Genomic DNA, 10,386 nt, shown 5'->3' on the forward strand with positions numbered 1-10,386 from the left:
AGGTTGTCGCCGATCGTCAGATGAGGATTTTTGGATATGCTCTCTGGCAGACTGAATAGCTCGCCGACAAAGGTAGCGTTAAGTTGGAGATCGAAACAAGGATAACTCAAACAGATGATGCCTTTGAATAACAAGGCATCGCACATTCATAGAAGATCTCTTGGCAGAGGACACCAGTTGGGTAGGGGCTGCAGACATTTCCGGAGAACGGCGTGGGGGCTAAACAATAGCAGGAGGGCTGCCTGGTAGTGCGGTATGGGCGCTGGACTGTCGTTCGGACTTATCGATGGTCGCGGGTTCATACGCTGCCCGCTGCCATCCCCCGTCGTCCTGCGTCAGGACTAGAAATTAAATTATCTTCAACTCTGAAGGAACATCCGAAACATGGAAAACATTTTACAATATAGTCGGCTTCGATTTATTGGGCCAGTCGATTATTAGGGTGAAAACAATTTTCGATCAAGATGGCGTAAAATTTCGAGATTTTATTCATATCTCTGCGCATCAGCCCAGCGTGCATACCGCACGACCAGGCACCCATCCTGATTTGGTATTCAATGCTCCAATTAATACGAATTGGATTGTTATTTGAACTTATGCTTTGGCGGACGCTAATTGTAGCTCTAGATATTTGGGAAAAAAGACACGAGTTTCTTTTAAACGAACGTTTTATTTGGCCTGCCATGACACCTGAACATTATTCAATCTTGGGATTTATGGATAGAAATCATGCAACGCATTTGGGTGGATCTGGGTTGGATCTGGGTTGGAACTTGGACTTTATTCCCACTTTCCAACAGTTATCGCCCTTTACGTGTCATCTAAATAAACTATCATTGCTAACCATTATAACCTCCTTAAATAGTGCATAAGAGCATATTTTCTTATACATTTATAGATTTTTAAGAAAACTTAACATAGACAAAACAATAATCAAACTTTTCTACACAGCAACTATCAGCAGTCTAATCAACTTTGCCATCACCTGCTGGTATGGTAATACTTCACTGGCACAAAGACATAAGACTTAATAAGACTAATTAAAAAAAGCATCGTATATCACTCAAATACAGCCACCACCTCTTGAAAAGCTTTTTCAAGAAAGATGCATTTCCAAAACACTCACGTTTCTTAAAGAGAACCTGCACCCATTAAACCACTGTTACATAAGATCTGAACGAAGTGGTCGTCTCCTTTCCATTAGGACTAAAACTGAAAGATTTAAAAACCCACTTTCGATCAGAGTGTTACAAGATCAGCTGTCGTCATCGAGAAGTACATAGAAGTCAAATTCATAAAGCGCTGGTTGTGAATGTGTATGTGTGAGTGAATGTTGTTCGAATTTTTCATCCATATTGTTTTTGTAAAGTAGTTACGCTGAGGATGTCGATTGTGGTCAAACTGAATTTCCATTTGATTGGATCAATAAAATTATCTTATCTTATTTTCTATACATTTATACAATCTCTATGAGCATTATATTTCAATTTTGTTTCGATTATGTAGACTTGTAGAGTATACATTTTAAAGATGATATTTTGATTCAAGTTTACACAATCTCTTCTTGATATTATACAATTTGTAACCACTGGTTAGAAAATACCCAAAGACATCGAAATCTATAGACTGGTGGACGGGAATCGTTTTTTCCTTTGGTTAAAGGAAGCCTGTGAAATCTATGATCTTTAATTTATAAAATAAATTTTAGCCCTCAATCCAGATCTATTTTTGTTGATGGTTGCTATGATGACTGGCAGACGTCACATCGATTCAAATGGACCTCATTCACCAATCGTAAACAAACAACATTTAGTCACGTGATAATATTGATAAAATAACGAAACAAAACTGCCACGTGATAGCCACTGTGTAGTGAAATTAGTTCGTAATTTGTATAGAAGAGATAGAGGCTAAATATTGTTTGTTTACGATTGGTGAATGAGGTCCATTGTTGAGTTAGTTTAAAGGGATATTTGTTTTCGTCAGAACGTCCAAATCAACTTGAAGTCAACCAATTTTATAACAAAAAAAATGATTATAATATCCAACTGCCATGGCAGTTTTTATACTGCAGGAGATTGCTGTATAATACAACATTCTATTAGCCAAAACTTTGCACTTGACAAAATCTATAAGTTGGTCCAGGTTATAAATAGTATATAGCTCTTTGAAAATACCTGAACCAAATGTCAATAAAATACGCGACAAATTGCCACAAAACAAACTAAGGTACAAAATGCTTCCAACCAAATAAGTGACAAATCGCTACGAGGACAAAATAAGGGGGATAAGTATGTAATGCCATTATATAGGGCTTATATTTAGTTGAGTTAATTTAGTACTAATAACTGTGTCTGATGTGTTGAAAAAAAAAGTGACTGACCTACAATACCGCCTCACGTTTTCTTTCAGATTGACAATCTACCATTTTCTTTCATACGCCCTCTATTGAGTTGGACAAAAATAGCCGCCTATATAAGGTCTCGAGTTCTGATCGTCTGCTGAGATATGGCAGATGGTATTCTGATTTCATTGAATCCATTTTCGTTTTTAATGAAACATTTTTCATCCATTTTTGTGTGGTTTCATGTCATAGAACTGTACGTTATTAAATTTTGAAGTACTTATAATAAGAGTATCTTAACTTATCTTATCTTATAAATTACAGACGTTCCCTCGTTAAAACGATAATTACGTCCTACTCTTGTCAACGTGTTAATCTAGTCGCTCAGGTTAATACGAGACTTAAACTCTGCTAAGTCATTGTCCTGGCTGATTCAGGCAACCCGTATCTTGCTGGCACTAAGAACGGAGAAACATTTTTTTTTAAATTTGTCTTCGTATATGGAATAAGAAATGTGCCTTTACCTTTGTGTCTTTCTGGGTATTTTTTTATGTTGTGTTTTTGGTATTTGGTCAGGAGGTCATTCCACAAGTTCTGTCTCTATCTCAACATATACATGTTCGACATAGAATGTTACTGCTTTTGTTGTTAGCTTATTAACGAGAAAAACATTTTTAAAATACTTAAAATAAATTAAAAAAAAAACAACAAAGCTTATACGAAGTGTAATTGTATCGATTAGTTTGGATCTACAATGTAATTAAATTTTTAGATCTAGACCAGTGGTTCCCAATTTTTTTTGTCTCATAGACCCCTTGCCATGTTTTCTGGTTTTCGGTAGACCCCCTGCTTAACATTCAAATCTTTTCAAATTTAACATTTTTTACAATCTAATTTCACAAAAAGTAAAGTTCCCCTCTCAGACCTTGTGGTCTATAGGACAGATGATGTAAAGGTCATCTGTTACCGTGGACTACGATTATCGAGGGTGCCATGTGGCCAGCACAACGACAAACCGCCTTTACTTTTCGCCAACTAATGTCAGGTACCCATTAGAGCTGGGTGGCCTCAGAGGCGCCCAAAAGATCCCGAAATTAAAAATCCAAGTCTTCAACAGGATTCAAACTCGGGATCCCCGGTTCAGAAGCCAAGCAATCAAAACGCCTCCTAATTTCTATCTGTAGAGAGTTGAAAAGTGAAAAAGTAATTTAAAGCTACATTTTTAGAGATTTTAGAGATCTCCAATTAAAATAGCAATATGTATAGCTGGAATCTCCAAACACACTGGCCTTAAGTATCATTTTAAAAGTTTTGCAAAGAGCAGTTTCTCGTGTCTATCTTGATGTTTCACGTGTTGCTCGAATATTGAGTCGCGATGATGTTATCACTATCGGGAGAAAGAGCGAAGGCGAGTGACTGTCGCCTAAACTAGTAAGCTTCGAGCAGGAAGGGCTCATTAGTCTTGGCTGGCTACCCACCTAGCAGAAGTAAAACTGAATTTAAAACTCTCCTGCCTTGCAACTCAAACATGGAAAAGGTTTTGTGAGTCAACCCAGAGGAAAAATAAGGAGCCGGCGACTCTTATGCAGTTTGCAGCACACATCACTACACCGTGCCAGAGCCTGTGACGCTGCTGAACCCAAACTTATATATGTTGTTAGCAAAGAATGACATAAGAAGCTTTTAATTTTATAACTCATGCCACCAAAGCGACCTTGAATTGTATTGTTGCTTAAAGAAATTCTTTTAATAATATCAGATGTAGTTTTGTGTAAAACAGGTTTTAAAACTACAACGGCTGGTAAAAATCAATGTTTTACTTATGGTGTAAAAATTAAAGTCACGACCAGCTTAAACGAAATCTATTATCATAGACCCCCTTGGACATCTCATAGACCCCCAATTTGTTTTTTCACTTTCGTAGACCCCTTGGAAGTCTTCGTAGACCCTTGGGGGTCTATATAGACCACTTTGGGAATCACTGATCTAGACCATCAACAAGAAATCTTTGCGATTAGAAATATTTTTACCAACTGTTTTTGTTTGGCGCCATTTTATGTATTCTCAATACGCTACAATTCCTATCACTTATCTGGACTCCTATCACTTGTCTGGAGTTGGGCAAATTGTGATGGGGGGGGGGGGAGAGAAAGGGATATCCAGGTGAAGTTTTAAAAATACGATCAAAACTACACGCCTCCAGCGATGAACTAGTTTCCTCCCTACGCAAATACGACTCCGATGCAACCCCTCTGAACCTACACAATGCTGATGTTAATGTCGGTTTGGACGACGTAGGGCATGAGATTCGCCAAAGGGAAGAAAAAACACTCCACAGCTGATTCCCGGGTTTATTAGATGAGGCAACATTGACAAGGCTGCTTCCTTAACATGGCTCAAAGCAGGTCATCTCTATCCCGAAACTGAAGGCTTTGTTACAGCAATACATGACAAAGTAATTAGGACAAAAAAATTACGAGAAGCATATCCTAAATCTCAATATTGTTGACAAATGCTGAAAATGTGGCAATGTGGAGGAGCCAATTGAACACATAATGGCAGGATGTTCAGCCCTATCGGAATCTGCCTACCTAGGTCGCCATAACCAAGCTGCACAATTTGATCGGTAAGGATAGTCCTCCTTATTACAAACACTTGCCACAAGAGGTTCTCGAGTCTACTGTTCATCTGCTGTACTATTAGGCCTATTTTGACCGAGCTATTGGTCTAAACTGCCCACAGGTTGTGACGCTGCACGTTAGTGTTGAGGCCTTCTATAACAAATATTCTCGGTTGGAATTCATTACATACCAACGGAAGAAAAGATAAAAAAGTACTAGCTAATCTACCTGTCGTTGCTAGGAATAGAACTAAATATAAGCTTTATTACATCAAACATTTTGTTTGTTTTGTTTTACATGTTGTCAGATGTTCATTCAGAATTGAAAGGCTATTACATCCCAATCAAAACCTCCAGCAGGACGGCGGAGAATGACAAAGGAAAAAAGTTCAGACCCGAGACCATCAAGTAGACAGCCCAGAGCGCATACCACACAGCCATCCAACATATGCATACATACAAATATAGAAAAGCTAATAAAATGTTTATATATATATATATACACACCGGACACAACAGAATGAGACAACATATGTTCCGGAAGCCAAAAGTCGGGACTAGAGAAACCTGCCCTTGTGAGGCATCGCCAAAGAACGCTGACCTTGTCCTGCAAAGCTGCATACTATATCAAGGGTCCAGAACAAGACTCTGGCCCCAAAACCCTTCTATAGAACTAAAAACTATACGAAGAACTGCCTGATCTGGACACCACTGCGCAGTTCATCACAGATATAGGATTACTGATCTGAACCCTCCGACATGTCAAATGAGAAAGAGGTTGAAGAATATCTATCTATCTATCTATCTATCTATCTATCTATCTATCTATCTATCTATCTATCTATCTATCTATCTATCTATCTATCTATCTATCTATCTATCTATCTATCTATCTCTCTCTCTCTCTCTATCTATCTATCTATCTATCTATCTATCTATCTATCTATCTATCTATCTATCTATCTATCTATCTATCTATCTATCTATCTATCTATCTATCTATCTATGTATCTATCTATCTATCTATCTATCTATCTATCTATCTATCTATCTCTCTCTCTCTCTCTCTCTATCTATCTATCTATCTATCTATCTATCTATCTATCTATCTATCTATCTATCTATCTATCTATCTATCTATCTATCTCTCTCTCTCTATCTATCTATCTATCTATCTATCTATCTATCTATCTATCTATCTATCTATCTATCTATCTATCTATCTATCTATCTATCTATCTATCTATCTCTATCTATCTATCTATCTATCTATCTATCTATCTATCTATCTATCTATCTATCTATCTATCTATCTATCTATCTATCTATCTATCTATCTATCTCTCTCTCTCTCTCTCTCTCTCTATCTATCTATCTATCTATCTATCTATCTATCTATCTATCTATCTATCTATCTATCTATCTATCTATCTATCTATCTATCTATCTATCTATCTATCTATCTATCTATCTCTCTCTCTCTCTCTATATATATATATATATATATATATATATATGTGTGTGTGTGTGTGTGTCTCTGATATACATTTGTAAAAGTCGACACATCCCCCATCCCCCCGTCTTTTTTTATTATATAATATATATATATATATATATAAAACATTTCTAAAGACGATATATGATCAATAGCTAGTCGAAAGTAGACTATATCTTCGTTTTTTTTTGCAAATGGTAACAGACAACAAACTTTAGTATTAAATAACAACTAGATCTTTTGAATTCGTGTTTTAAATGTTTAGGCCTATATTTAGAGTTCAGTGCAGACGAACTAAAATTTCTAAATAAAAAATCTATTTGCATATCAAATGTAGTCTAGAATGTTGGTTTGTACCTATACTTTTACCAACCTCTTTTATGAGTTAGCTTATTCATTTGAGCTTATTCATTTGAGCTTATTCTTGAGCGAGATCATGTTTTTCAAGTTGGCAGTCACTTGCACTTTTACAGCTACTGTCCCATTAGGCAGTGTATATGGGGTCTCTTCAAAGGACACGCAACTCAATAAAAAAACAAGAAACGGCAAATGATCTGAAAATAATTTTCTGTTGCTGCCAGCTAGTTGGCGAATTTGTTAACGTTTCACAATTTAGTCAGTTTATTTTAAAAATAGTTGGACTACAAGAACATATCGCTTATAAAAAAATATCATGATTCAAGAAAATGGGTCTATTGTTTCGAAACACTAAAGGAATCGATTCAAACACAGTAAACTCAGGCAGATTGTGGCGGATGTCAGGTGGCGGCCCACATCTAAGGGTCTGACAAGGCGTGGTAGCACGACCATGTCCAGACTTAGGATTGGCCACACCTACATCATGCACTCTTTTGTGCTGAAGAGAGAGGAGCCCCCACTTTGTGAGTACCGGTACTCTCGCCTCACCGTGGAACATATCCTCGTTGATTGCCCCAGATACCAGGATGTCAGAGAGAAATATTTTAGAGCCACTAACTTAAAAACACTATTTGATAATGTCGACCCTGGGAAGGTACAGGGCTTTATCCGGGAAGTGGGGCTATCTACGAAGATCTGATATGAATTTGTGAACATGTACTATTTACATTAGATTTTTACCAAATAATTAAATTTTTACTACCTTTACTATTTTAACTGTGAATATACCTTGATTTTAATGATATGACTGTATAGAATCTGGCACTTGTTGTTTAGAGAGAGAGTAGTCCTTAAGGGATTGCAGGCACGACATGGCCTAAATTGTGCCGATGTGCCTAAAATCAAAATCAAATCAAATCAAATCAAACTTGGATAATATCACCATTGAATCGTCTCTTAAAAATAATAAAAAAAATAGTTTAGTTTGTTTTCCATGTTCCTTCACGTTGCTTCAGAATTGGGAAACTGTCTACAGCATAGCTAAACGACCGTAACTTTCTTTCATGTTATTTACAGATATAATCTATGTTTTTTTTTCTGGTTGATTCATGAAGTCGTTCCACTCATTAACTCTTTCTCTCCTAACTAACGATACCAACGTTGATTCCACCAGAATGTGGTAAATAATTACGGAGAGAAAGAGTTAATGACTGTAATAATAATAAAAAAAAAGAATGTGATATGAATTTGTCCTAGCTGTTAAATAATAGATGTGCGTCTATCCTTTATGGGTATTATATTTGGTTAGTATGTGTGTGTTTGCGTTGATTTGTAAGATATGGTTTAGGTTTTAGTTATTAATGCTTCTTCAAAAGACAAAATAACAATAAATTAACCCAGATCCTACAAATTCAACACAACTGTATAAACTCTGGTAGATGGATTTTTTTCCAGTTTTCTCTTATCGCAATTGTGGAGCATTTACAAAAAAAAAAAAACCATACGGGTATGGTCCTGGTCCAACTATGTATTAAATGGATGACTGCCTGGTCGCATGGTATGCGCTCTGGACTGTCACCGGGATGATGTCGGGTTCGAACCGGCGCCTGTCACTTGCCGTCCTGTAGGAGGTTTGAACTGCGACGTTGTGATCTTGATTTCTGAAGGCAAATCTTCAGCCGACACAAGTCATGAATGAACTTTTTGTTCAACTTGTTTTGTAACAAGACACGGATCAGGAACACACACAAAAAAAAAAAAAAAACAAATAGGGTACACTAAACTTTGAAGACTAATTAGTAAAAAAAAACAACTATTCTTAGCCTCTTTGGTCGTTCATCTCGTAGTGTCCTTCATTATGTGAAACCCTAGCCTAAGGAAGACACATTGGGATGTTATTACATGTAGTGTTAGGTGAGGCTGTACCAGAATTTGTTATATATTTCCCATGTGATTCAGAAACGATGGACACAATTCTTGGTTTACTGAAGTTAAAATGTATATTACAAAATGTAGTCGGCAATTACACAATTCGTATGTATACATGAAAAAAAACAAGATTACAAAGAGAGTTTGTGTTACACAAACTCAGAGGCGGTCCCCGTCGAAGTCGGATCCCTGTCGGATCTGCATATTCGCAAATAATATTCAAGAAGAGATTTAATTTTGATGGTCAAAAGTAATAATGTTTCAAAGATTCATTTGCCGTAAATTTAAATTTAAATTTAATAAAAAAATAGTAGATTAGTTTTAGTATATTAAAACATTACAATATTGATCAAAACGTTTGGAAATAAAAATCTACACTTTTTTTTTTACACTTTAAGTTTAGAAATTGAAATTCTACATCTTAATCTAGTCTATTTTAGTCTAAACTAGATCTAGAAATTCTAGATCTAGACTCTAAAATAATTTTAATTAGAATATAAATCCAGATCTAGATATACTGTAATAAAAATCTAGATCTAGTTTAAAAAATCTAGATTAGATCTAAATCAAGATATCATTCCTTTATTAAACGCGAGTCACATAACGAGGCTTAATAAACATTACTATACCGAGTTCTTTTTTCATTTCATTTGAAGAATTAATTCCATATAACGTCAGAGGGAAAAAAAACACTACGTCACACGGCCTAGCTAGAATAAAAATCGCCTTCATCATTACGAGGCATTTATCGAGTGTTCATAGACATTGGTGCACCGAGTGCGTTCTTTTAGCATTTCTTTTAAAGAATTCATTCCATATGACGTCAAAGGAAAAAAAACACTACGTCACACGGCTTAGTTAGACTAAAATATGTTTTCATTAATACGAGCAATTTTCGAGGGTTAATAGACATTGGTGCACCGAGTGCGTTCTTTTAACATTACATTTAAAGAGTCCATTCATATGACGTCAAAGAAAAAAAAATTCCATTACCTCACAATAGGCTAGTACCGGTACCATAAAAAAATGTCTTTATTTACACGAGATATTTAACGAGGGTTCATAGACATTGGTGCACTGAGTTCTAATAGAATTTATTTAAAGAGGACCAAATCCGCATTGTTTTTGCGTTTTGTCTGTCAGTCGGTTTGTCCGTCATCTTGATATAAAAAAAAAACAACAACTAAAAGTTATTAAAAATTGATTAACCTTTATTTTACGTTTCAAAACATCGCAATAATTTTAGGTATGAACACAATTGAAAAGTTTATATAATAGATTGTTCCGGATGTTTGTATAAATAGTAAAAGAAAAAGAGAATTTCAGATAAATGTAATACCGTTAATTAAATTTTTTGGATGGTCTCGTATAAAAATTAGATGTACTACAGCCATGTGGAGATATTTTCATACCTTACTTTGGTGTTTGGATTCTGTTTTCCTTAAAAATCGGAACATAATATTAACGATAATTAGATTTTTTTATGTTTTAGGTAGAAAGTTAAATGTACTGTAAGAGAGTAGTGAGTTAAAATATTTTTCATAAAAATCCGTAAAAACATTTTTTCGTAAATGAGAAGATTATTTGTTTATTAATTAGAAGAGGAAGTTCAACCAATTATTTGGCGTTAGTAGATTTTTA

This window comes from Biomphalaria glabrata, chromosome 16 (assembly GCF_947242115.1).
Source record: "Biomphalaria glabrata chromosome 16, xgBioGlab47.1, whole genome shotgun sequence".
Classification (NCBI taxonomy): Eukaryota; Metazoa; Mollusca; class Gastropoda; family Planorbidae; genus Biomphalaria; species Biomphalaria glabrata.